Raw genomic sequence first — 27629 nt, 5'->3', positions numbered from 1 at the left:
GGCTCTGTCCCCTTCAGGCTTGAATGGAAATGGGGGCAGGGGAGGGGGCCAGGCAATCCCCCTGGAGACAGCATGAGGGAGGCGTGCCACTGGCCCTCCTGAGCTGAGCAGTGTGCTCACGACCCAGCTGCTGTCCCAGCACAGGGTCGTGGAGCTGGATTCCCAGGCACTGAGCCCAAGGCGGCAGGCTCTCTTCCAATGCCCAGCCAGAGCAGGATTCTCAAGGTAACCCCCTCTGTGGGCAGTGCAGGGTGATGGGGCAAGCTCTAGGGAGCCCAGCGTCCTGGGCAAGTGCAATCTCGCTCCAGGAAGCCTGGAGCACAGATTCTAACACCTTTGTTCCATACATGCATACAACTCCTTACACACCGACCTTACGTACATCTCACCATGCTTGTGATGATCGGTGCGATGTAAGCGTCTGTTTGATACCTCATGCGACAGTCTTTATAGCTAAATAAATACAGCAGCAATGTGTTAGGAGTTGCTGACAGAGCAGTGAATCCCTGGCTAGCTGGCACCAAGGGGGCCCTGTGGCACACCCAGCAGCCCAGACCTCCTCTATGCCTTGGGCAGGTGAGGGGGGGGTAACTAGATCAGATCTGTGCAGCATTTTGGAGAGAGAACCTGTGACATCATTGCCAAGTGTCACTTACTCCCTAGGAAGGTTAACATTGCCCCTGCACTCAGTTACTATCACTTTATTCCAGTTTCATCAGCAGGATGGGCATAAACACTGTACCAGGCGCTGCACAAACTCATTGTAAAGTCTTGTCTGCACACAGAAGTTGTACTGCTTTAACTTTACCAGGACAGTTAAAACTTGTACAACCCACCTAGGAAAGAGAAAAAGCTGCACTGATACAAGGCAGCTTTATACTGGTATAACTGCGTCTGCACTGGCATCACTAGATAAGACTGTGATGGTTTTACCAAAGTCACATAGTTAAACTGACACAAAGATGTGTGTAGACCAGACATAACCAGATAAAGTTTGGGAGGGGAAACTGAGGCATGGAGCCATCAGGTCACCCAGCAGACTAGTGGCAGAACTGGGAGTAGAAGCCAGGTTTGCTGAGCCACAGGCCAGTTCACCACCCAATGCACCATGCTGCCTCTTGTGGCAGACTGCCTCACTCTTCCAGCATGTTTGCAGGATGAGGAAAATTAGAGGCCCATCCATCAGCCTGACGGTGAGCAAGTCTAGGAGCAGCCCCTGCCAGGTGAGATAAGTTTCAGCTGATGGCACCGGCGGAGGCTGGCAGGGACTCTGTCATCACGGTGCAGAGAAGGGAAACCAAAGAGATTACAAATGAATCCTATGCCCACTTTATTTTTTCTATCTAACAGTTCTGCAAAGTTTTTGACTGGTTCAGGAATTCTGCGTGGGTTCGTAGCAGCTGCAACCAGGCTGGGAAGGCCATTGAGATGACAGAAGAACAGAAAGGGTGAGGGAGTGGGGATCGGACTGCAGGGAAGGGGAACATCTTGTGGAAAGAGAGAAAATGCAATAAAACAGCAAGCTGTGACTGAAGGGGAAATGACCAGGACACTGGCATGCTTTAAATCAGCCTGCATCAGGAGAGAGGGGGAGTCCCATCCCGTCTCATGCCTCTGGGCAGGGGGCTGTTTTCTGGCACGACAGGCTTTGATCAGTTCCTATAAAGAGGATAAATTAATAGCTTTGTATAGCATGGTCAGTGACAGAGCACTGACCTGGGAGTCAGGACAGCTGGGCTTTGACTGGGACCTAGGGTAAGTTACTTCCCCTCTCAACCTTTCTCTGGCCTGCTTGGACTGTAAACTCTCCAGGTGTGTGTACAGCGCCTAGCACAATGGGGCCCTGACCTCAACTGTGGCCTCCTGAGGCTGCTGTTATATGAAAAGCAATCAACGTGTCAACGATTTCCATGTTTGTTAAACTACAGAGGTGACCCACTCCACCTTGCCCTCGGGAAACTTTTTCTTGCCCAGCTTCTCTAAGAGCTGCTTGAAAGATGTGGCAAACATACGGCCTGGGGCCGCGAAGAGCAAGAATCTGGTGTAAGAATCACAGCTGCCACGAGACTGGAATCGGGGAAAAAGGCAAGAAAAGCCACTGAATAGGATGGTGCCTCAGCCTTACACCTCCACCCTCCCACACCCCACCCTGCTACAGCACAGTACCCGCCAGAACCCTTAGCCAACATGCTGCATGCTCTGGTCCCACCTGATGCAGCTGGCTCCAGTCATCAGAGCGCTCAGGCACGCAGGGGGCTGGCAGCCTGCGTGACGCCTCCTTGGTGTCAATGGGAGTATTTGTGTGTTTCAGGCTTTGCACGTGCACAGGTGAGTGGTTGAGCTGGGGCCCAAATGCAAAAGTAAAGGTGCAAAAAGGTGCAACAGCCCCACCTGTGTCAGTTTGCAGATGGAGTCTGTGTGGGATGCAATGAGGCTGAGTGTGTCTAACCGGACAGGGGAGTCCCAGGTGCAGTGGTAGATGGGCAAGCCAGAACTTTAGGACTGGCAGATGAGGGCTGGATTATCCTCCTATTCACTCTGGTTTTACATCAGCTTAACTCACTGAATTCACTGCCGTTACCTCTGAGTGACACCAAGATCAGAGATCAGGCCCTCGAAGTCTTGCACAACCCGGCTTGCAGAAGAGACGGGGAAAGCTGATGCATGGTACAGACTCCACTAAAGCCATTCTCACAGCTGCTCTGGCCACTGCACAGAGGAAGCCCATAGGGGTCTCCATATTGGAGCCACACTGCAGGATCCAGGTGGGAGAGAGCCAAAGGGGCAGCACCTGTTTCCACCAATGGTGAATTGGGCCTTCCTCCACCTAACCACCACTGAGCCTATCCCCCATCCCGTATCCGAGGGTACGTACTGCTGCTACAATGCCCTGCTGCATGCTCCTTCCTTCAGTGGGCTGGTGCAGTGGGCTGTCAGTCAAATGGAGTGACAGCCTTTTAGATCAGGTGTGGGCTGTCCATTACTGCCCTTCACTCATTGATCATGGGCAGTTAGGGGTTTATTTGAGAAAACAAGGCTCCTGGTTTGCTAGAACAAATGCATCTATGTCCATCTCACTGTGGCTATTCACTAACTGGACCTTCTTGCACAGAGGAAGTACGTATGTAGTTGCACTAATTTGACTGCTCGGGGTTTACTGTGTATCAGTCTTTCCCGTGGGTGTGGATTTATTTTTAAATCACTGCCTGCGTTAATGTTTTTGGTGATCAGAGTTGTTAAATGAATATTTTTTAAAAAGCCGGGGCTCTGTAGCCAATGCAAGCTGCACTGTATAATTAGTACCAAGCCAGCCCTGTGGAGCTACAGCAATCAACTGCAGGAGTGGGTGGGTTTGTTGTTTTAGAGTCAGACGCCGGCATTCCAGTTAGATTATGTGCGCCACAGTATGAAGGTAACTAACAGAAGCATCCACATGCATTGCAGCTGGGATTTAGGCACCTAAAGGAGTTAGGTGTCTGAATCCCATTGAAATGCAGTGGGATTGGAGTCTAGCTCCTTTAAAAATCCCAGTCTAAAATACTGATCAGCAATAGGTATTGCTCAGCCCCACAGTTATATCACAGCAGACACACGCAACACCCCGATGAAAATTGTATGCATAGTGTTATTATATACGCACATGGGCACTGTTCCCAGCACAGAACATACTCCCCCAGCCAAGCAAACACAAGTAATTGTGTGCGCACAGGCACACTTGGATGAACATACTAGTGTGTACATACAGTGCACACTTGTATGGCTGTCTGTGACCTTCAGGAGAGCATGCCTAGGAATGTTTTGCAGTACATGTGAGAGATGAGTTGCATGAGTAGGTGTGCATTTGTGGACATTCTCTGAGGGTGTGCTGGCATCCATGGGTATTAGTTTGCCGCTGATGGACGTAGCATAGATGTGTGGATTTGCTGCTGGTTGTATTCGTAGGATGGTCTTTCGGTGGGCTAGTTTTTCCCTTCACTTATAGGCCAGATCTTCGGCTTCTGTGAATCAGAGTAGCTCTGTTCAAGTCAATGGAGCTATGCCAATTTGCACTAGTTGAAGATCTGGCCCATACAATGTAATTCCAGAGTAATTCTACCAACTCCAACACAGTTACTCCTGATTTATTATATCAGTGTAACTGAGAGCAGAACCTGGCACAGTGTGTCTGAACTGGTGTTGGCTGAGACTTCTCTGCATAAGTGAATGTACACTATAGGCCAAATTCTGCTCTCAGCTACACTGGTGTAAGGGCCAAATCCTCATCCCACTGAAGATGCTGGTATAAACTCCCATTGATTTCAGTGGAACCAGGATATGGAACCTGATCTCATTAGAATAGTCCAGGTTTATTCTGGTGTAACAGCAGGATATAGTCCTGTATGATTGGTAAGCATGCAAGTTTACTGCACCAATTCTAGGTACATACATACAATCATGAGTATCTTTGTGCAAGTGCATTAATGGCTATCTACATATGCATGTGATCATTATAGCGCGTTTTGGTAGGGTTTGCATGAGGGGACATGCAGGATTGTCCACAAACATGGAAACACCCGCCCCAGTTACAGCACAGCCATCCATGTTTCCCAACACTGGTGCCTAATCTGCGCTGCCCACTATGCATGTGGATATACAGCCAGGGCAGGTCTGCATATATAGTTACTTGTACGTGCAGGAGTACAAATAGATTTGTGAGCACAATTCAGCTGACGGTGCCAAAATATTTGTCCTGAATATATATTCACTGGTTGAACCCCAGGTGGCACTCAGATGCCCTGCCCAGATTCCAGAGAAAGTCACACGACACAAACGGTCTCCATTTATCTCCTCCCGCCCCTTCCCTCGGCTCAGGTCCGCTCTCAGTTACACTGCCATCAAGCTGGAGTGACTCCAGCATTGACTTCAACAGCTCAGAATCTGTCCTTGTAGAAGAACTCCGCAAGTTCCTTTCTACCTTCTGTGCCCACATTTCCTCGAGACACACCTGGGACCATCTCTGAAAGCACCACTGCACCATAAATATTTATCAATCTATTCTTTATTTTAAGTAGAGGTTGGAAAAACAAAAGGTGCTAATTATGCCTTTTCAGGAGCTCTCTGCAGTCAGGGGAAAGAAAGAAGTTCAAAGTGATTTAATGGAAGAATTGGCTGCAAGAGACTCACCTTTTCTAACTCAGCTTCTCTCAGCTCATTTCCATTTATCTCTGCTTAGCAGCTCCTTGCTCAATCAACACCTCTGAAGGCAAGAAATGTTCAGAGGGTCTCATCTCTCAGCTTCCTAGATATGCTTTCCTTCCCTTCATCCTCCTGGGTTTTTGTGCCATTCTAATCTAAAACCGACTTATTCTCCTCTCCTCTCCTCTCCTCTCCCCTCCCTGGGATTTAGCATTTCACCACCGCTGAGCCAGGGTGATAAAGTACAGAGATTAAAAATGATGACAGATTATATCTGTTTGAGTCCAACAAGGAGTTTATGGGCCGCTACCGTGCTTCACACCGCAAGGGAGTCCTTGAGATCTCAGCGTCTGTACAGCTTTTATTTATTGGCCTGTACCTGGAAGTGCTCACTGAGGCAAAGCTGCCCCTGGAGTCACTAGGAGTTTGCCTGAGTAAGTACAGAGTAAACACTAAGGACCTCACACCACTCCCCTTACTGAGGCTGAGTAACACTTTCTACCATGAATAGGGCCAGCACTTGAACCTCTCATGCCAGGGCCGCTTTGGGTGGGGATGATTTCAATGGGCCAGCTCAGAGAGCTAGGTGTTACTTCACGTCAGTAAGGGTGGCAGAGTCAGGACCCAAACGAGGAAGTCAGGATCTGGCCTATTCATTGTTCACAGGCAGTTTAGACTTGATATTTTACCAACCTGAGAATCCAAAGTGGTTACCCCTGGGGCTGTTCTGGCTCCAACCTCAGCAGAGATTTTAAGGCCAGAAAGGATCATTTTGAGCTCTTGCATCACACAGACCAGGTAACCCCACCCAGGCAGCCCTGCCTTGAGCCCCATGACTTGTGGTTGAAAGTTATTGGGTTTAGATCCGCTGGCTCCCTCCTCCTCCCACGAGTGGCCTGTGGCTGAAGAGATGCTCATCATAGGTCAGTTCTCCCTCTTGGTTCTCTTAGCACATCTTGGGGGTCTAACAGGCACCTGTCAAGTTGTCCACCATCCCGAAGGACACTAATTCCAGCAGCGCTAGGGCTGCAGGTGAGGTAGAGCACCAGACAGTGAGCTAGATGAACCTATATTCGGTCCTCAGCGCTGCCGCTGATCTGCTGGGTGACCTTTGTGCACAGTTGCTCTTCCTCTACTGAACCTAGTGAGAGAACTTTCCTTCTCCTTCCTGGCTGGGGTTATGAGCCATGGCCTGTTTCCAGCTGCCTTAATCACAGCTTTAGCAAGTCTCCCAGTTTCTCTGGGCCCCCCAGGCCTAACTCCTTCATAAGGAGGTTATGAGGCTCCAATGACTGTCCTTTGAAATCTTTGGGTGAAAGGAGCTATCTGTGGGAGAGGTTTTACTATCAGTCTCTGGCTGGGTTGCTGTGGTGCCCGCTAGAAGAGACACTGCTTGTTTTGTTTATTTGGAGCCTCACAGAACGATGCCCATCCAGCACTCCATTTTAGAGAACTGGCCAGGGAAAAGATGGAAGCTGCAATGGCATCCCGATCCACCAGAGGGCAGCACTGTGCGGGTGTCTGGATTAGTCCGTGGCATTTCCATTCGGTGCAGATTAGCGTCTGCATCGATAGTTTAGCAGGAACCCCAGTGCCCTACACATTAGCATAAAATCCTCCCCTTGCATAGGCACATGGAGACTACTGAACTCACCAATCATGGCTGCCCTTTGATTACAGTGGTGTATAACAGGGGGTTGCAGGCAGCATCCTACAGTCCATATCCATCACCCTTCCATCTTATGGAAGAGCCTGGCCACAGGCCACATTGTAGAGCTAGGAGCAGAACCCAGGAGTCCTGATTCCCCCACCCTCAGTCCCATCCACTAGACCTCACTCCCTATTTATCTGAAAAGTCACGGAGTCGTCCTCAGCTGGAGAGTCACAGTGACCTGCAACTGCTGATTTCTCTGGTTCCCGGCTAGTGACAGCCATTGAAGTAAGTGCTACATCAATTATTGCAGGGCTGCTATTTGCCCTTCAGGTTTGTCGTGTCAGAACTCTGACTTGAGCTGACATCTGCTTCTTGGACCTTTTCCGAACGCCCCCATTTCATTTATAAATCCCCATGGGCAGCTGGAACATGACCCAGCCGCTCTGCTCTCTCAGGAGCCAGAGGGAGCGGGTGGGGGTGGGAGAAAGGGGGGTATGTTTCATGCTGCAGCACAGAGGTACTTAGGCCCAAATCCTCAAAGGAATTCAGGCACCAGACAGACACGGATTTCCCTGGAAGTTCAAAGAATAAATGACTCGCAGGGTCTGGGCCTGAGTGGCTAGAGGCCAAGACAATCCCACCCCGGGGAAACGGCTGATGTCAGCACTGCCCTCTCTAGTCTAGCCATTCGAGAATGAGGCATTCAGGTGGTTTCTGCTTCTCCTCCAGTAGATGAGTGGCTGTCCCATCCTGCCCCTGCTTGGTGCGGCATTGGAGGAGAGAGCTCAGCACATCCCAGCATCTCCACTAGGATACAAGGACTTGGACTCCGCCGCAGGTCAAACGAAACCACCCTTCCAGGACAGCTAGGAGCATCGAGTCTGATAGACTCCAATTTCCAAGCTATATGCTCTTCAGCCCCTCCCCCTTTTCTAGAGCCCCATGCCTGTACCCACTATGGCTCCCACTCAGTGGAGAAGAGGGGACTGGTAGGAGAAGCATTCACCCCAGCTTTCAGGCCCCTGGATGCTGTCAGAATGAAGATGATACAGCTGCCCTGCTTTCTAACTAAAGACATACAGCAGTGCACTGCATGTTAGTATAGGGTATGAAAAACATCACTCTCCTGCCCAGCGTCGCTGTGCCAACCTAGCCCCGTTAAGGCTGATTCCCCACTCTGGCACTTCGAGTGCAGAAGGGGGAGGCCCGCAAGGATTCTAAAACTTAATACTGGCCACTCCAGGCTTGTATTAAATTCCCAAGATTACAGCTTCTCTCTGTCCTTGGATGGGTAGGTCCTGCTACCACCCAAGTTCAAAAAACCCCTTTTGACCCAGGAAGGCGCACTTGGGAATTCCTCCCTCTGGGATACCCTTCATCCCCACCTCCGGGAAAGAGCTGAGAAAGAAAAAGGAAATCAGCTGTTGCCACCAGCTAATTAAACAACATGTACAAACGTCTTAGGACACAAAAACCCAATCCTGTTCTTAAAAAAGAAAAATTTTATTAAAAGAAAAAAATACATCTGGAATGTAGGTTATTGCTAGATTTAAAAAAGAGCAAATATAATAATTAAGCATCAAGAATGGTTAAGGTCCAGCTTAAAGGTTACAAGAAAAACAAAAGCACCTGGGGTTAGCACAGAGAAGTCCACAAACCATAAAGAAATAAAAGAGAGAAACCTAATTGCATCTTTCTAGACATTCCCTGGTCTACTTATATATCTGGGGTTTCAGATAAGTAGTTTCGAGGTATGATTTGATGATTTTTCATACCTGATTTAAAGCTTCTTACAGCATTGCTGCTCGGTGTCTCCTCTCTCCAGAGAACAACAGACAGACCGACTAAGGGAAAGTTTTTTCCCAATTTTAAAAAGTTCTAGCCTTCCCATTGGCTCTTTTGGTCAGGTGCCCACTCCCTTCCTTTTACCTATGGGCTTTTTTAACCCTTTACAGGTAAAGCAAGTAGAGAACAGCTATTAAAAGGGATTTTGTAGCTAACTGGCTGGCTGGGTGTCCATAAAAGGGAGCTACCCCCCCCCCACTTCATTTATCACACCCCCAGTGTAGATGGAGCTATGGTGACGGAAGAGAGCCCCCAGCAATGTAGTTAACTTCGTATGGCAAGGTGATGTTCTCACACCAACGGAAAATCCCGTTGTGTTTGTCTTGCGGCTCTTGAACTTCTAAAGATTATTGTATGCGGCTGGGAGGATCAGTAAATTTGGCCACCCCTGGTCTAGTAGTTAGGCCACTAATCTATCAACCAGAGACCTAGATTCATTACCTAGTTTTGCCACAAATTCCTGTGGGACCTTGGGCGATTCACTTAGCCTCGCTGTGCTTTAGTTCCCCATCTGCAGGATGGGGATATTAGCGCTTCCCCACCGCACAGGGGTGTTGTGAGACTAAATACGTTAGTGATGTGCGGTGCCGGTACTGTAGTGATGGGCTCAGATAAGTAGTGTACATATTTGGAATGGGGGGGAAGAAAAAGCACAGCCCCGAGAGCTGGGATACATGACAGAGCTGTCACTTGGCAACTGGAAAAGGAGGGGAGAAAATGCCAGCGAAGCTTTCATGAAATCCACTTAGCGAGTGTCTAGTCTATGCCTGAAAAGAAATGACAAGGAAGAACCAAGGTCAGCACAGGCCGATTAAAGCAAGAAGTTCAAGTGCTGTCATTGCTGAAAGGTGCGAAATCCCACGGGCAGCACCTTCCCTTCAGGGCAAGGCTGGCAGAAGAAAGCTCCAGAGGCTGCCAGCTTGGTAGGGCCGGTTTTTCTTCTGTGTCTGCGAGATTGTGCGCCACCACAAAAGGACCTTCTAGACCAGTGCTCCACCTAATCCACCCCCAGCCAGGGCCGGCTACTTCACAAGAAGGTGCAGATGCCGAAGCCTTGTAGTGAATACTTTGTCAAATAACCGGCCCAGGAGGAAGTTCCCCACTGCCCCTGGCTTCTGCCCCAAGGCGTAGTCTTTTTCACCAACACGTGGGCTTGTCTCCCATTGAAATGCTACAATGACCACGGTAGCACGTCAGCGTAGACACTACCTTCACTGACGGGAGGGGTTCTTCTGTCAGTGTGGGCAATCCACCACCCCGAGAAGTAGGTTGATGGAAAGAATTCTTCCATCAACCTAGCGCTGCCTACAGTGCGGGTTAGATTGACTTAACTACGTTGACCTAACTTTTTAGCGTAGCCCCGGTCACGACATTACCCATGTGTTCGCCCTAGGACTAGCAGGCTTGTATGAATGGAAGCTCTTTGGCTCCCTCTATAGGTACATAGGGAGATTTAAGAGTGTGTTCCAACCCAGGTTAATTTGCATACACAACTCTCTGGCTCCCCCCACCTTAGGTAAAAGGGAAAAACTAAGAGGCTTCCTACTTGCTCACAGCTGCACTTTGCATGTGTTCTAGAAGTTCTAGGATGTGCCCATAGCTCACCAGTTGGAGTTTCCTCACTTTCCACACTCATCAACTGTGTTCTAGGGACTATGGGCAAGACTTTCAAACACGCAGGCACCTCACACCCGTTGGAAGCAATAGGTGGTAGGCACTGAAACACCTTTGAAAAGGTAGGCACTTGGATACCTTTAAAAATCTGGCCCTGCTGCTGTGTGAAAGGCAGTGCAAGTGTGAGAAGTCCAGGGGATTAGTTACTGGGGAAAGTGGGTCACCCTGATCTGAAAGTCTAGATTGGGTAGTCAGGCCCAGATGGACAGGAAGGCAGGAGAGAACACAAGCAGAGATTCATATCTTGCCTTTGGGGAGGGAGATGCTAATTAAGTGCCTTGGATTCAATGGGGGAAGCCGATACCAGGTGGCCTGGTGGAGGGGTAGAAGCCAACCAGATGGGCATTAATAGCCCTGTATCCAGGCTGACTCGGTACAGTGATGGCAGTGAAGTGAAGTGAGGATAAGAGACAACCACACTGGCTTCACCCACTCTACCCCTGCCCAATGCCAGGAGACTGAGGCACATCCTATGCCCATGTGAATGAGGAGGGGCTGGACTTTGACTGGGAGCCAGGGATTCTGGCGTGTGTATGGGGATTGGTTAATTAGTTTGTGTTCCCAAGGCTTCTGCCTGCACTCACCTGAGGGGAAGAAGAAATAGTAACAGTGTGTTTAGATTTTAGTTCCTAGAACTAAAAATATGAGTAGGAGGATAGGGGGCAAGGCACCCATTGTGTTTCTTACAGAAAGAGACCTCTAGACCCAATAGAGAGCCTGGACCTTGTTACTGCAACTGACACCTGGCAGAAGCACATAAATGTCTAACCCTTTTTTTGAACCCTACTAACTTTTGTCCTCTTGTGGCAATGAGTTCCACAGATTAATTATGTGCTGCATTAAAAAGCATTTCCTTTGTATTAGTTGTAACATTTCTGCCAGTCAGGTTCACTGAATTGATGACTATCGAGATGGATCGGGATGGAAGGGTGTCCAGGGACAGATTGGTGTTCTAGTTGCTGTCCATAGCAACCAAGCTGCAGTAAGGTATTGTTTATGTTGGTCTTTTCTCTCTCTAAGTCCCTACCATTGCCAGTACCAGCTCAGCTAGTCCCATTGTGACAGTGCTACGGTGAACAGAGCAGTGGCATATACAGCACTCTGTGTCAGGACCCTGCTTTAAGTGCCGTTCCCAGCAGGCCTTCCAGATTCTGTGATGGATCCTCTGGGACAGCATCAGTCTGGCTTCAAAACACTTTTGCTTCTTGATCACTCAGTGGGGCATGGACCGGATTTCTGTCTCTCTCCCGCTCCTGGGAAATAAACCTTTTGAAGAGAGTCTCCCAGCCTCACTAAAAGGCAATAGCCACATGCAATTTTCATATTCCCAGCATGCTTGGGCTAGCCTCAGCAATTTAGTAAAAGCTGATTGCTTCTTCCATCAGCAAGTTTAGGGGCAGACTGAGGCATCTGGAACATTCTCTACTGGAAATGCAGCAAACCCATCCCCACAGGGACTTCGTCACTTGCCTCTTCAGAGCCAGACATGCCATTGTTAGCCCTGTAACATTCTTGCTTACATGTGATCTGCAGGGAAGTGAGCTGTAGCTCACGAAAGCTCATGCTCAAATAAATTGGTTAGTCTCTAAGGTGCCACAAGTCCTCCTTTTCTTTTTGCGGATACAGACTAACACGGCTGCTACTCTGAAACCTGCAGTCTCGGATGTTTGTGTGTGAGTGCACATGCTTTCTAGGCCTAATTCACACACAGACGGGCCCCAAGGTAGATATTCCTCTTGGGAGGAGATTGCAGCGATGCAAAAGTGGCCTCACGCTCACTTGTGCAAGAGAAGCCAGGAAAGATGGACTAGGACAACTCCAGAGTGGGCGGGGCCAGCCAGAAAGTGAGTGTGGGCAGGACAGTCAGGTGAGGCATTGATTCAACGCATCTCAGCCACCTCCTATGGAAACCCAGGCATCAACTAGAGCTGCCGGTTCCAGACCCTCCAGAGGGACAGTAGCAGGCACCAGTATCTACCAGCCCTCCTGGAGCATGGGGAAGTATAATCTCTCTCACCCTCACAGATTTTGACCTTGCAACTTTGAGTTAAGACAAGCTCAGCTCAGCACCTTTGGGAGCTTCTGGCTTGAACCTCCTCTGGGGTTACATGCAAGAATCGCGTGCTGGGAGTCCACACTGGAGCCAGGGAACTCAGCTAGCTGGTTAAACCCCATGGAAACACAGCACCCCTTAGACCCAGCTTTATATTAGGTACCAATTAAAATGTAAGGAACAGGCCTCCGTGGACACGGCCCCGCTCCTGCTCTCCATGAAGCACCTGGACTCTGTTCTGTTTATTTCTGTAATGTACTTGTAGCTCAACTCAAATGTCTCATTTAAAAGGGCAGACAGGAACTTGGGCAGGCACCCTATGGAATATGTGCTAATGAAACAATCCTTCAAGGAACACCAGTCAATCCATTGGGAACACTCTTTAGAGGCCGAGAACCAGTGGGACCTTACACCTTAGTAATGCAGGGGCTGGGAAGCCTTTTCACTTGTTTTAAGCTCTGAATGCCTTTCTTTCCTAACTCCGGTCAGCCTGCCGGCACCAGCGCAGAGTGCGGATGTGTGGTGCTCTCTGTGACACTTCCCAGGGGTGCCTCTCCATCACCTGCCCTTAATACGAGGAAATCTCGTCTGTACCTGCTGCAGATCAGCTCCCTAAAGCCACCAGCCTCTGGCACTGCCTTCCAGGACTCTCCGTAGGCTTTGCTCGCTCTCTCGACAGGGTAGTGACAGGCGCATACCAACTGCCGAGTCCTCCAAGCATTCTCTGTAGCATCCAGCCTCTTATCCACTGGACCATCACTGAATCACCAGGTCTGCCATTCCCAAAGGAACAGCACATGCCAGTTTAGCAGCTATCCCTTAAAACACAGCTTTGCTAAATACACAGCACTGTGATATATTTATAGTGAAAACAAGAATAAGTTTATCATCAGATAACAGAGATTCAAGTGACAGTGAGTAAAGATAAGGGAAACAAATGGTTACCTATAAAACAAAATCATAACATGCTTTCTAGAGACTAAGCTTACTAACAAGGCATTCCCCTACCCCCCAGTTCTTTCCCCAACATTTGGCTGAGACCCCTTCTCCTAAGATCAAGTCCACTGACAGTTCGTCCTCCCAGGCTGAAGGAATAACTCAGTGTTCATCTGCCCCTCCTAGAAATATTCCCCCAAACCAGTTTTAGTTTGAAAACAGCATAACCCCCACATGTCTTGTTTGTTCCTGTGTGCTGCTTCCATATTGATTTCACATCCCTCCATTAGCATTTGACTTAGAATGGAAATGGGCCTGCATTGGAAAGCTTACAATACTTTATTTGCATGTAGCCAGAGAGAAAAATATTTTTAACTTCCTGTCTGGTGGAACTCTAAGGCATGTCACCTTACATGCTTTAAGAACATAGTTAAGGATTTATGCATCTGTGCAAAAATCGTCACCCATACATACATCTTGCAATGATTCAGAGGACCAACATGTAACAAGCTTTTATTAGAGACCTCACATGTCCCCTTTTGATGAACCCATGGGATTCCTGTATCCCTATGCTCTCTGTCAGTTAGCATCAAGAGGTCTTCAGGACACTCTCCAACCAGCTCACCCCATTCAGAAGGTTGGTAGCTTTATTCTGCACAAGCTGGAGCTTCACAGTGGCTTTCATTGTCAGTCCCAGGTAGACCTCATTGCTACAGTCAAGACAAAGGTAATGAAGGTGTGACTGGCCGAAGTGAGGAAGGGGGCATGTATTCGGTGCAGGAAAGCTGATAAAGTGGGCTGCTGGCTACGTAGGCCATTTGGGAGTTTAAGAACAATGATAGAGTCTAGCAAGAACCTGGACTTGTCTACTTTTAAATCCAGACACATCAAGCAAGATAAAACAGGAAGATAGTAAAGGTTCCAGCCAAATGATTTCCCATTCTTTCACCACTGGACTCACAGCCCACACTGGGACAAACCCAAGTCCAAGAATGGTGTTTAGCGTGTCAATGCCTATTGAGTTGGGAATTAATGAGGTCTGTCTCTATGCATTGTCAAGGGAGCTAATGGGTCCATTAATTCCGGGAACATGCTTTAACAAGTTTCTCTCTCCACAGGAAAAAGGTGGGGGGCTTGTCACAGCTTGGTATAATTTGGTAAGCAAAAAACCCCACACATGCAACAAATGGAGCTATAAATCTCAGAGCCAGAGCCACTAGCTCTGAAACAGAATGATATAGAGCAACTCTAGGCAGTGAGAATAAAAGCAACAAGTTCGCTTATGAAAATGCATGAGCTAGAGAACAGCCTGAAGGTCAGCATGTCCTGGAAAGCTCCCCTCCATGTTCCTGACCTGGACTTTGCCATAACAACTGCAGTAGAGACTTTGCTGGAGGGATCCATCCCAGTTCAATTCAAATTCCACCTGCAAAAGGACGATTGACCCATTGAAAGTTTAGCCTGGCGGATGTTCAACTGACCTAGCCCCAAAAGTGGGAATGCACCTGACTGGTATGTGCAAAGACAATGCTTTGGGTCCAATGACCAATTTTGCACGTGCAAATGAGTTTGTCCACCCAATATGAGTGTGCACTGTACTCCACCCAGCCCACTGCTGTAGATGGAATCAGTACCATGTGCAAGAGTGAGAAAATCCTCTAGCCCTCAGGGCTCTGGTATAAAAGGGCTGTCCTGGGAAGGCCAGGAGGCTACATTCAGCTCTGTAGATACAGTTTTATTTTCTCCAAGTCAATTATGAAATTACCTGAGTGCATCTCTGAAGTCTGGTCATATATACCTGAAGTGAGCATCATCATTAGCTTGGTTGTGCAACTCTGAGTCACTGAGCCAAAAACTCATCCCTTCTGGACCTCCACTCAATTCCATGGTGTTAGCCCCTGCAAATATCAGTTCATTAGATTTTCAGAGAATCGTGTGAGACTCATCAACTGCAGTGGATTAACAACCCCCTGGAGTAAGACTTCTTAGCATGAATACAAATCCTGCAGTTGTATTGTGGAACTTGAGCTCTTTGGGGGTTCTACATTCTTGCAGCCCTACCTTTTAGGGCTGCTGACTTCCTGCAGTGGTCTGCTTTGCTAGTAGACGCTAGGAAGCCTGCTGTGAGAAGGCATCAGCCAACAGCTCCTTAGATGAAAGCTCTGAGAGCCTGACTAGTTACTTTCTTCCCTTGTTCTTTGGGTTGATCGGCTCTCTCTGCCTGCTGCAGTTCTTCCGCATTGCTCCACCAGCAGCACTTCTGCTGTGTTGTATGCAGAGCTGAGCAGCTTTTGAGGGTGATGTGGCACCGCTTGTCCCCCAGGTGTATCCGAGCACGTCAAAACAATGGATATTGGCAATGCAGCGTGACTGTGCAAGCAAAAGGAACAGACATTATGGGCCCAGCAGCAGCTTGGACAGCCCTGGGCACTGTTGAGAGACAGGCGAGGTTGGCCAGGATTACCTTCCACCATTAACCAGAAGCACCATGGGATCTTTAATATCCATCTGGAAAGCCACCAGAGGTAGGCATGAGGGCCCGTCTCATCAAGATAGACTGTTGTTCCTCAGCTGTCTCCTCTGTAAGGCTTTGCTTTAGATCCTTCATGCTCCTGAGATGACAATCCCATTTATATTTAATACCTTTATTCTTTCAGGAGGAGGAGGAGGAGGAGGACATTCAAACCTGGACTTCTCCCAAGGAAATACATTTGCACGTTCCAGCCTGGCTCTGAGATGCTGGAGTGCTGACAAGTTACAGGACAAGGAAGGCTTTGAACATGAAGGGCAATATTTCATAGATTTGGAACGAGGGGGAAGGGGTCAGAGGTGAGGCAAAGCACCCTCACACTGGTTTGAGTCTGAGGAGCCCTTAAAAAAAAAAAAAAAAGCTTCATCTGAGCCAATTCTTCCCAGTTACAAGCACAGCTGTAAAGCTCGCAGTTTGCCATTCCTTAGATTTCAGCACCCACAAGCCAATGGCTATCTGCAACTACCTGAGTGTTGATGTGTGAATGAACCAATCGATATATGGAACCTATTTCCCCACTGATGCAAGAAGAATCCAATTCCCACTTGCAGCACTGGGAGTCAGATGCAGTGGCACTGTGGGTGAGCAATGTCCAATTTCACTTTGGGCTTTCACCTGCGGAGACCCAAGTTCAAATCTTAACCTAGGCTGTGAGTGAAAATGGGTTTGATGATTGTTTTATCCTCGTCCCCATTTCCCCCATCATTACAGAGACATCACCCTCATTTGGTACAAGTCAGCAGGGCAATTTTTTTTCAGAGGCCCATAGGATAGAAGTGTGTGTATGTGGAAATTGGGAGCAGGGGATGTCTGTGGTATGTAACTTATTTAAATCAGCTTCTCTACCAGATGACTCGTGGATAGCTAACGTAACGCCAATTTTTTGTAAAGGGTTCCAGAGGCGATCCTGGCAATTACAGGCCGGTAAGCCTCACTTCAGTAGTAGGCAAATTGCTTGAAACTATAGAAAAGAACAGAATTATCAGAATCATTAGGAAAGGGATAGATAATAAGACAGAAAATAGCATATTGCCTCTATATAAATCCATGGTACACCCACATCTTGAATACCATGCGCAGATCTGGTCACCCCATCTCAAAAAAGATATATTGGAATTGGAAAAGCTACAGAGAAGGGCAACAAAAATGATGAGGGGTATGGAACAGCTTCTGTCTGAGGAGAGATTAAAAAGACTGGGGGTTTTCATCTTGGAAAAGAGATGACTAAGGGGGGGATATGATAGAGGTCTATAAAATCATGACTGGTGTGGAGAAAGTAAATAAGGAAATGTTATTCACTCTTCTTATAACACAAGAACTAGGGCCACCCAATGAAATTAATAGGCAGCAGGTTTAAAACAAACAAAAGGAAGTATTTCTTCACACAACACACAGTCAACCTGTGGAACTCTTTGCCAGAGGAGGTTGTGAAGGCCAAAACTATAGCAGGGTTCAAAAAGGAACTAAATAAATTCTTGGGGGATAGGTTAATCAACGGCTATTAGCCAAGATGGGCAGGGATGGTGTCCCTAGCCTCTGTTTGCCAGAAGCTGGGAATGGACGACAGGGGATGGATCACTTGATTACCTGTTCTGTTCATTCCCTCTGGCGCACCTGGCATTGGCTACTGTCAGAAGACAGGATACTGGGCTAGATGGACCTTTGGTCTCATCCCGTATGACTGTTCTTAGGGTTCAATCCACACCAATGAGTAGCTGTGTTAACCCCTGTCCTTTCAGTTGGGGAGCCTTTTAGAATGCCTTGCTGCTGTAGCCTCCAACCTGGGCTGCTCACCAATAACCTCCAGCACTTCAGTCACACCCAGCCACATCGGTGTGTGCTGGACCCAGGCAGCCAGCCACACTTTGGTTCCTACCAGCCTTAAAGAAAACCCCAGGGTGACCCTCCCCCCCCAGATTTTCCCTCAGACATACGTCCTGTACTGCCCAGCACTAGCCTGGACAGTACAAATATACAGAGTCTGTCATTCCTTTAAGGGAATAACAAGTGCACAACCCTTGTTACCCCAAATGCAGTTACGCAGACACTCCAACTTGAACACACTGGATTAGATAAAACAGGTCTATTGACTACACACAGATTTTGAGTACAAGTCATGAGGCATAAAAGTCAGAAATGGCTGCAAGAAAGATAAAATGCTTACTGGTGCCTGGCTATATCATATTCAAAGCAAAGTTCTCTCACCACATGCTTTCAGCAGTCTTACTGACCAACCTCTTTAGCTCAGGACCCCTCCTCTAGAGACCAACAGCTACTTCCTCTGTCTCTTCAGGTGCATTAAATGTGATGGGCAGAGTGGGGGTGGTGCCTCTTCTTTTTATAGTCCTGTCCCCCTTTGAGAAGCATTTCCAGCAGGGAGCAAGGTGACAGGTAGTCTCCATGGAAAGAATCTTCATGCTGTTTCTTTGCTAAAAATGTAGATTTTTCCCCTGCCCCCTTTCCTGCCAAAGAATGGCCACTTAGCAGGTCCATCAGTCTTGTTTACCCCCAACTGATGCATCTGATTGCCCTTTGTCTCAGAGGAACTGGTTTAGCCACTCCCCAGACTGATCGGGAAAACACACTTTTGGTCAGGATTTCAGTGTGTGTTTATAACTTCACATATAACGCTGCTGCCTGCATTTTGCCATTATATCATTGATCAGCAAATTACGAGTTTTTAAGTTATACCTCACAAGGCATATCTTGTACAATCATTATTACAATCATGTGTAGGGTGTGAACACAGGGGTATATTCTGTCCCAATGTCTTAGGGTAGGCCAGTCATGCATTGGCAGAGCAGCGTGTGAGGTCCAAGACTACAACAGCAGGGGGCAGTGCAGTTAGGATTATTATTAGGTAACATTTGTATTAAGGTAGGACCTAGATATCGCAACTGAGATCATGGCCCCATTTTGCTAGGTGCTGTACCCACATGACAGCTCCTGCCCTGAAGAGCGAGAGGGGAAACAGGCACAGAAAGGTGAAGTGACCCACCCAGGGTGCCCCAGCAAGTCAGTGGCAGAAGACCTGGCTCAGTGGTCCAATCTGTTCCTGTAGCCATCACACCGTGCTGCCTTCATTTGGAAGTGTGGCAAATGGGCAGAGTTGTGGGGGGAAGGCTGATCAGTGCTGGAGGCATAGCCCCCTCTCCTTCCCTGGTACGACCGTGCCCACACACAGCATGCTCCCTGGGTCGCTATCTCCCCAGCGGGACGGGCCCCACGGTGCCTGTGTGAACAGCTTCTGAAAGGTCGTTATTATGCGCTGTGGCACGGCAATTGCTTTGGAGAGAGAGAAATGTGACCTTGTCCTAGATTTCAGAGGCTACTTTCATCTACAAGAGCATCCCACTGAGGGCAGCAGCAGCAGGGAGGAGGGGAAAGAAGTGGCTAAGTAAGGAACAACACTAACTCTTGGCAGGTAGGCTGCTGCGCCTTTCGGCTCAGAACCAGCCACTGGGGGCCCCCAGAGCTGAGGGTGTGCACAGCTGTACCCCCTGCTGGCTGGCACTGTGCACTGCCTTGCACGGGAGTTCCTCCATCAGCTGATGTCTGCCTCTGTCCAGGTCAAGTGGGCTCTGGACTCCCCTTCTATCTGTGGCTGCAGGAAGGGAGAAAGGGGGAGAACAGAGGGACTACCCTTCCCCCATCTCACCTTCCCCCATAGGAGGAGAGAAAGTGCCAGGCCAGAGCAATAGGGAACAGGCAGTGCTAATGAATGCGGAGAGAGAGAGAGAGAGAGAGAGAGAGAGAGAGTTGATGGAGAAGGAATGATGGGGTAGAAGGGATGATCGAGGCATCAGGAAAAGCTACTCTCAGAGGGGTTAAGCTTGAACATGGGCAACCATTTCTTTTCCCCCCCTAGAAGGAATGTAGCCCACTTCAAAAGACTGCCTGAGTGGGGAACAGAACCCAGGACACCTAGCTCCCCATCTCTTGCTGTAGACACTAGACCCCACTTCCTTCCTTAAAGGAAGAGTCCCAGTATCTCAACTGGGGGACCCCTCCTCAACTAATTCAGAGCACTGGACCAATGGGAACACATGATCTTCTTCCCATCTTACCGTGGCTATTGTGTCCCAGGTTTTGGGGAATCTTACATAAATCAGCTATGCACGCTCATTGGAGTACACAGTGCTGCCAACTCCCACCAGATTTAGTGTGTTTCTGAAAGCCCCAGCTCCTGGAGTCATGTGATGAACATCTCATTTTTTGTTTGAATTAGAACTCAGTTTCTAGCCCTCAGAATCGCCAAGAAAAGCCTGAAAAGGAAACCTGAGACCACCCTGAAGGCTCAAAAACCAGAATGCAAAGAAAAGAACCCAACATATGCAATTTTAAAAAATCTCAGGGTTGTTAAGTCAGTCTCAGGATTTTTTAAACACCTGGCATTGTTATACCAAGAGCAAGCAGATTTACTGACTACATTGTTTTACATGAGTTTTGCTAGGACTATGCTCCCAAACTGTCCCTTCCCTGTGTGCACTCGTGTAAGTCCTGGGGTGACTACTTTGGGACAGGACTTTACTAGGTTGCTCTGAAATGCTGGTCAGGGACTCAGACATCCGCTTGCTCATGAGAACACAGCCAGCAGGGAGAGTCCTCTATGACATTTGTCAGTGCTCCATATAGTACAATTGGGGATTTAACTCCAGATTCAGGAAAGCGCTCAAGCACGTGCTTAAACTTTAAAAGCATATTAAGTGCTTTCCTACATTGGGGGCTTAATGATGTTGCATCCCTTGTATAGTTGATCTGAGAGGATTTTTCTCTACCACTATCAACTAAACATTTAAGAAGAAGAAAGAAAAATAAGTCCCTGGAGGAAGGCGGCGTTCTGGAGTTGATACATTTGATTGTCTCTGACTTTCTAGCGGGTCAGGTTGAAGTGCAGGTCATTTGAGGGCAGAAGGAAAAGTGTCTCTTCTCTTTTTCCCCTAAGGAAACGCAAAACTCAGCATCTCTGCTGATTTGTATAATTCAAAGTTTCTTGAGAACCAAGGACAAGCCGCACTCATCTCTCAGCTGCTTGCCAAGGAGAACAAAGATGGAAGACAAGAGCAGAAGGGAATTAAAGGGAGCAGAAGCATCAAGCTCTTCGGAATGATTCTGAAAGACCTTTATAACTCACCCTGGAGATGAGGCAGCCTGGGGGGCAGATTGTCCCAGCCACACTGTGGGTCAAGGAAACTACAGGCAGAAATAGTTCGACAAAATCACAGACCGATTTTGGATTTATAAACGCAAAGCCAGGGCTGGATCAGATCTGAGTTCCCCTTCATTGGAACCATCCTAAGGTTACAGTTTTAGCCCATCTCTAGTCTCAGTGGCCTAGATTCATCCCTGCCAGAATTCCAGTGAAAACTGGAAAGACAGCAGGGAGATTACACCAGGGATGAGTTTAGCTCAACATGTGGAAACCTGCGTACTAGACCAAAGAGGCACAAAGCAGCTTTTCCAAGCTACTGCCCCCCTGAGAAAGTAGGTGTCAGCTGTGAAAGGGCTGTGGGACAGACGGGTCCGTGCAAAGGCGAGTGAAGCACTGCTGGCCAGGACGGAGAAGCACCACCACACATGGCGATGCAAGACACTGGGAAGCACGTGTCACACAGTTGTTCCAACCCCCAGAAACAGACCCTTAGCTCAAGCTGTAGCAGCTCACACTTTTAGCACTGGTCCCCCCAGTTCAATCCCCCATGAATCATAAATGATCTGGAGGATGGTGTGGATTGCACTCTCAGCAAATTTGCGGATGATACTAAACTGGGAGGAGTGGTAGATACGCTGGAGGGGAGGGATAGGATACAGAAGGACCTAGACAAATTGGAGGATTGGGCCAAAAGAAATCTGATGAGGTTCAATAAGGATAAGTGCAGGGTCCTGCACTTAGGACGGAAGAATCCAATGCACCGCTACAGACTAGGGACCGAATGGCTAGGCAGCAGTTCTGCGGAAAAGGACCTAGGGGTGACAGTGGATGAGAAGCTGAATATGAGTCAGCAGTGTGCCCTTGTTGCCAAGAAGGCCAATGGCATTTTGGGATGTATAAGTAGGGGCATAGCGAGCAGATCGAGGGACGTGATCGTTCCCCTCTATTCGACATTGGTGAGGCCTCATCTGGAGTACTGTGTCCAGTTTTGGGCCCCACACTACAAGAAGGATGTGGATAAATTGGAGAGAGTCCAGCGAAGGGCAACAAAAATGATTAGGGGTCTAGAACACATGACTTATGAGGAGAGGTTGAGGGAACTGGGATTGTTTAGCCTGCAGAAGAGAAGAATGAGGGGGGATTTGATAGCTGCTTTCAACTACCTGAAAGGGGGTTCCAAAGAGGATGGCTCTAGACTGTTCTCAATGGTAGCAGATGACAGAACGAGGAGTAATGGTCTCAAGTTGCAGTGGGGGAGGTTTAGATTGGATATTAGGAAAAACTTTTTCACTAAGAGGGTGGTGAAACACTGGAATGCGTTACCTAGGGAGGTGGTAGAATCTCCTTCCTTAGAGGTTTTTAAGGTCAGGCTTGACAAAGCCCTGGCTGGGATGATTTAACTGGGAATTGGTCCTGCTTCGAGCAGAGGGTTGGACTAGATGACCTTCAGGGGTCCCTTCCAACCCTGATATTCTATGATTCTATGATTCTATGAATCAAGATGGCAGCCACCACAGCAGCAGACAGCTCTCCTCTACCCATGGCCAAAACCAGTCTGCTTCTTCCCCAGGGGGCTCAGTCATGCCAAGTAGAGCCAGTGGGCAGGGAGACCACAGCCCCACCAACGGCGGGCAGGGGAGAGTCACGGCCAGAGAACTGGGATGGGCAGTGCAGAGGGAGCAGCTGCTTGCAGCACCAGCGCTCCAGCTAACCTACGTTGGTGCAGCCTGTGGCTCGCTGCAACACAGCAGAACAGCTGCTGTGCAGAACTCTATTGTTGCTAGTATCCACTGACCCAGCCCCCCGGCAAGAGCCAATGACACTCGGGTCCCCCACAGCAATGCACACAGATACCCTAGGCCCGATTCCCCACAGCCCTGCAGCCAGGGCTGCAGAGGGGGCATACCAGGTGCCCTGCTCAGTCCAAGGGTGCCTGGCACCCCACTGTGCACAGGTGTGAGTGGCCATGCTAGGGGCAAGGCAGGCCCCGGGGGAACAGAGCCACAGACTCAGCAAGACGGTGCCACAATAAGAGCCAGGCCCCTAGCAACCTTCCCAAGGGTGTATTCTACTACTCATATCTCGAAGGCAATCCTTGCTCCTGCCCCAGCAGCCAGGGTGGGCAGGACTCAGGAGGATCATGCACAGGGGTCCCTGGACGTGTGGATTCCTGGCTTGGACAGTACTTGCTAGCCATGCTGGGCCTGGGCACAAACTGTGTTTGGAGCCAAGTGGGCCAAAATCAGGTGACAACTGCAGGTGAAGTGACATGGCCCAATTCTCCACTGCATCAAGGCCTCTGTGAACTGCCCAGGTGGCACAAAGATCTTGAGAACACTCCCTGAGCTCCCAGATCTATGGTACAGTCTCTGTCTCAACACCACTGCCAGGCCCGCAGCACAGGGCTACCTTGGAGCATGGCTGGTACAGGGTGCCCTAGCTGGACTGCTTTGCAGGGCCCATGGGAAACTGAGCGCAAGCTAAAGCAGCTCTGAAAGTCCGTCGCCCCCAGCTCACTTTAATTACCAAATCCCACTCCCTTTGCAGAGCCAGGAATAGAACCCAGGAGTCCTGATTTTCAGCCCCCTGAAAATCTAGCCACTAGACCCATTCTCCCTCGCAGAGCTGGAAACAGAGCTCCAGACTCCTGATTCCCAGGGGGCTGGACAGCCCCCCTGCACAGCCCCAGTATACAGAGCACAGAATGGGGTCTTACAGATGTACCTTCCCTTCCCCAGTCTATGCCACAAATGTAGGATGAGAGGGACAGAAAATCAGGGCTACAGCACAGAGATGGAGCCGAGAGAGCGCCGATATTTCCCTGGGAACAAAGTGAGGCGTCTAAGTGGATCCAGAAGCAGTTTTGTTGCTAATTATTTTACAAGGGGTTAGGCTAGGTTCGTCATTAATATTGATGCTTTGTAAATTATCCATCCGGGTGTGTAAGCATCCCCCAGTGCTGCGCGTCTGAGGCCGCAGCTCCCTGTATTGTTATCCTCGTTCCCTTCTTGCTGTTCTCTGTTCTCCTCATCAGCCTCCTTCCTTTCTCACAAAACCAATGGCCATATGTCTAAACGCTCCATCCTGTTAAGAAAACAAACCCAAAGCAAAAATAAAAACATATTACGGGCAGGGGAAGATCCTCTCCCATTCGCGGAAAGTGGAGTGGAAGGAGTGGGGAGGAAATTAACGTTTCACCTTTCAACTCAGCCCCAGGGATTCTGGGAGCCGGCCTCAGAAGCAGACTGCTGGGTGGAGATGCACAAGATGAGGGAAAGGGACATTACAGGTCTGAATGGGCTCCTGCATTAGGACACAGTATTCTATGAGCCCTGGGCCCTGCTGTCCCACACAGGGACGGGCTGTCTCTGCACCTCTCTCCTCCCTCAGCTGGGGTCTGTCTATTAAGTGGAAGAATCCTGTTTGACCCTGGATTCTCTAGCCCTGCCCCCCCCCGGGGGCCACACCTTCCCCCCTCTGATGCCTCACTCCTTGGATTCTGCTCCCATCTCTCCTTGCCAAAGCCATAACCTCCCATCACTATCAAGCCCTGCCCCTGACTGGCTGGTACACTGGGCCCTCATCAAGAGGCAGCAACTCCGAGCTTAGCACTTGATTTGTTACAACTGAAGACACATCTTGTTGGGCCCGGTCTGTCGTCGGAGCGGTACTTGCAGACACACTCCATATTGGTGAGTTCATGGGTACCTGAGCCTCAGAGCCAATGCCCGGGGCCCGTGTGCTCGGTTTGGAGACTTGTAGGTTGGGTCCTGCTCAGGATGGCTGTGTACCGGGGAGTGCTTGTGCCACATTCACAGAGTTCTCATCCGAGGCCCATTGCGGGAGGGGGCAGCTGGGTGCCAAGACAGATCGCTCTGTGTGGAGCACAAGACAGATCGCTCTGTGTGGGGAAACCACAGATAGTCCAACCGTGACGTGCTAAGTGCTGACAAGACAGGCTTGGAGAACAACCCCTTGCTTTCCACCAGGCCACAGCAAGCAGGTGGAGGGAAGAAAACAGACCATGCCAGAGAGTCCAATCCTGATCTTGGCTGCGTATGCAGAGACAAAGGCAATCAAAAGGAAGGGACGGCTGGGTGAGAAGCCACCTAACCACAGGCTGCCCAGGGAGGACAAGCACCTGCCTGAGGCTCGGGGCTAGCTAGCTGGATCAAATGGATTACCCACAATTCCTTGCTTCCGACAGTCATCTGGATTAAAAAGCACCAATATTTTCACTTCTGCAACCTGCATTCGATACAGCTCACAGGCCACCAGTGTGACGTGAGCAACAGTCCCTGCTGCAGGGAGACCCCGGACTGCGAGAGCCGGGGGTACTGCAGGGCCATGCTGAGCTGCACTGATGCAGCTGCATGAGGTGCCCAGTGCTGGAACAACAAGTGGCCCTGCAGCGAGGAGGGAGGTGCGCTGGCAAAGCTGTACGGGTGAAGCCCCTTCCCATGTGATCCTTCGGCTCTGGGCAGCATGATCCTTTCTCACATCCCTAAGCACCAAAGTCACTCGATGTGAGAAATGGGTGTCACGCGAAGTAAAATAAAACCCCTTAAAATAAAGAAAGAAAGAAAGAAGCAAGCACATACTGGAGCAAGATGCGTTCTCTGCAAGCCAGCTGCTGCTCCCAGACTTCAGAGGGAGGTGCACCCAGGTAACCCAGGGCAGGGTTTGGCCCAATATAGAAAAATCAATTTTTGTCACAGCTATGGAGCAGATCCACCAGTGGATGGATTATGCTGCCCAGGCTCTAAGTGGGAATCAGGGAGGTACATGAAGTGGAGAGCTGGAGTGGGGAGGCCACAGGCACTGTGAAGTGAAATAGGCGAGGGAGATGGGAGACCGATGAGCGAGGCAATTGCAGTCACCCAGAAAGGTGCATGCCCTGCCCTGGGGCATTGCCGTAGGTGAAAGGCTGTCAGAAGGAAGCCATTGTTTGCTTCAGCTTGTTCATCTGCTGAATCCCACTTGTAGGGCTGCACGTCCATCCGTGTATACAGACAGTCCTTAATGACGGCCAGTGGAACGAAGGGGGCTTAGTCAGCGCTCCGAGAAGGCTATTTCTGAAAGGCGTAGGTGGAACAGCATAGCAATTCTTCCCCAGGAGATTGTGTTCTTTGCAAAAGTATCTTTTTTTTTTAAATAAAGAAATTAACATCCTAGCAATCCCGCCACATCTGCTGTTTTGTACAAAGGGTGTTCCCACTCAGGGCCGGCTCTAGGTTTTTTGCCGCCTCAAGCTCCAAGAGCGCAACTGCCCAAGCTAAAAAGAAAAGGGTGGCCGGAATGCTGCCCCTTGAAATGTGCCGCCCAAGCACATGCTTGGTTTGCTGGTGCCTAGAGCCAGCCCTGGTCCCACTCAGATGAGCCCTTAGCATACTTATCCACCAGCACAGGTGAGCTGGGTGTGGCTGCTACCACTGGGCCTCTGGACAACTTTGGCTAGGGCCGCCCCACTCAGGCCCTGAGAGCTGCCAGTTCCACCCTGATTTTGCCCCGGACAGATCCAGCGTTGACAGGGTCAATGACCTGACACATGGACATATCTTGGCCAGATTCAGTGGTGATGCAAACACTGGTGCGAGTGGCAAAGCCAGATAACTGGCACTGAAGATGGTAACAGGAAGATATCAGATAACCCAATGGGGAGGGAGCCTGCTCTGCCTCATACCCTCCTGGGCAGTGCTTTCCCTTGTGCCTCCTCAGCATGGAAGTTACACTCATTTGCACCCTCCCCAGTGCCAAGTTATTGACGGTTACAGTTCTCCACCATTCATACCCACTTCCTGAGCCAAGTAAGCCCACTGCATGCACCGCCACTCAGCTTAGCCCAGGGGTTTCCACAGGAGTTGCACCTGACAGGGTCGGGCCAGATGGCTACAGGAGAGTGATCCTATTGGGATCCAGGAAGTGGGCAGGCAGAAGACTGCCACTGCTAAAGGGTCCCCCCACAGCCTAAGGGGGGATCCACAGGACCTGGAAGCCAAGTGATTTCGGGGGACAACTAATAAAATATCAGGAATAGGAGTGCAGTCAAAGGGTCAAACAAAGGGAACCTGATGGGGACATGAAGCAGAGAACCCCAGACAGTGGGGTGATCGAAGGCAGATATATTAGCCCCAGGTTAAGGAGGTCCCTTTTCCCTGGTTACGGTAACAGGGTCAGTTCCAGAACAATCAGGAACTTGCTGGAACCAATTAAGGCAGACAGGCTAATTAGGACACCTGGAGCCAATTAAGAAGCTGCTAGAATCAATTAAGGCAAGCTAATCAGGGCACGTGGTTTAAAAAGGACCTCATTTCAGTCAGTGAGGGGCACCCAAGGAGCTGAGAGTGAGAGGGTGTGCTGCTGGAGGACTGAGGTGTACAAATGCTAACTGACATCGGGAGGAAGGTCCTGTGGATATAGAAGGTGTTGGGAGGAGGACATGGGGAAGTAGCCCAGGGAGTTACACCTGTGTGATAGGTGCTACATGAAACACTGTAGACAGCTGTGATCCACAGGGCCCTGGGCTGGAACCCGGAGTAGAGGGTGGGCCTGGGTTAGGGTTTCCCCCATCCCCCCAACTCCCTATTGGATACAGGAGGAGTTGACCTGG

General features: G+C 49.5%; 1 long non-coding RNA gene across 1 annotated transcript in view; it reads right to left on the bottom strand.

The window, feature by feature from the left end:
* Positions 1–13823: 13823 nt before the first annotated feature.
* LOC144273671 (uncharacterized) overlaps positions 13824–27629 on the bottom strand; it is a 28812-nt gene continuing 15006 nt past the window's right edge. The window contains exon 3 of the long non-coding RNA XR_013347779.1: positions 13824–15235. This is a non-coding gene — a long non-coding RNA (uncharacterized LOC144273671). The remainder of the gene's footprint in view (positions 15236–27629) is intronic.

The sequence above is a fragment of the Eretmochelys imbricata genome, chromosome 13 (assembly GCF_965152235.1).
Source record: "Eretmochelys imbricata isolate rEreImb1 chromosome 13, rEreImb1.hap1, whole genome shotgun sequence".
Lineage (NCBI taxonomy): Eukaryota > Metazoa > Chordata > Testudines > Cheloniidae > Eretmochelys > Eretmochelys imbricata.
The sequence above is the reverse complement of the archived record's forward strand: the minus strand, read 5'-3'. Positions and strand labels throughout refer to the sequence as shown.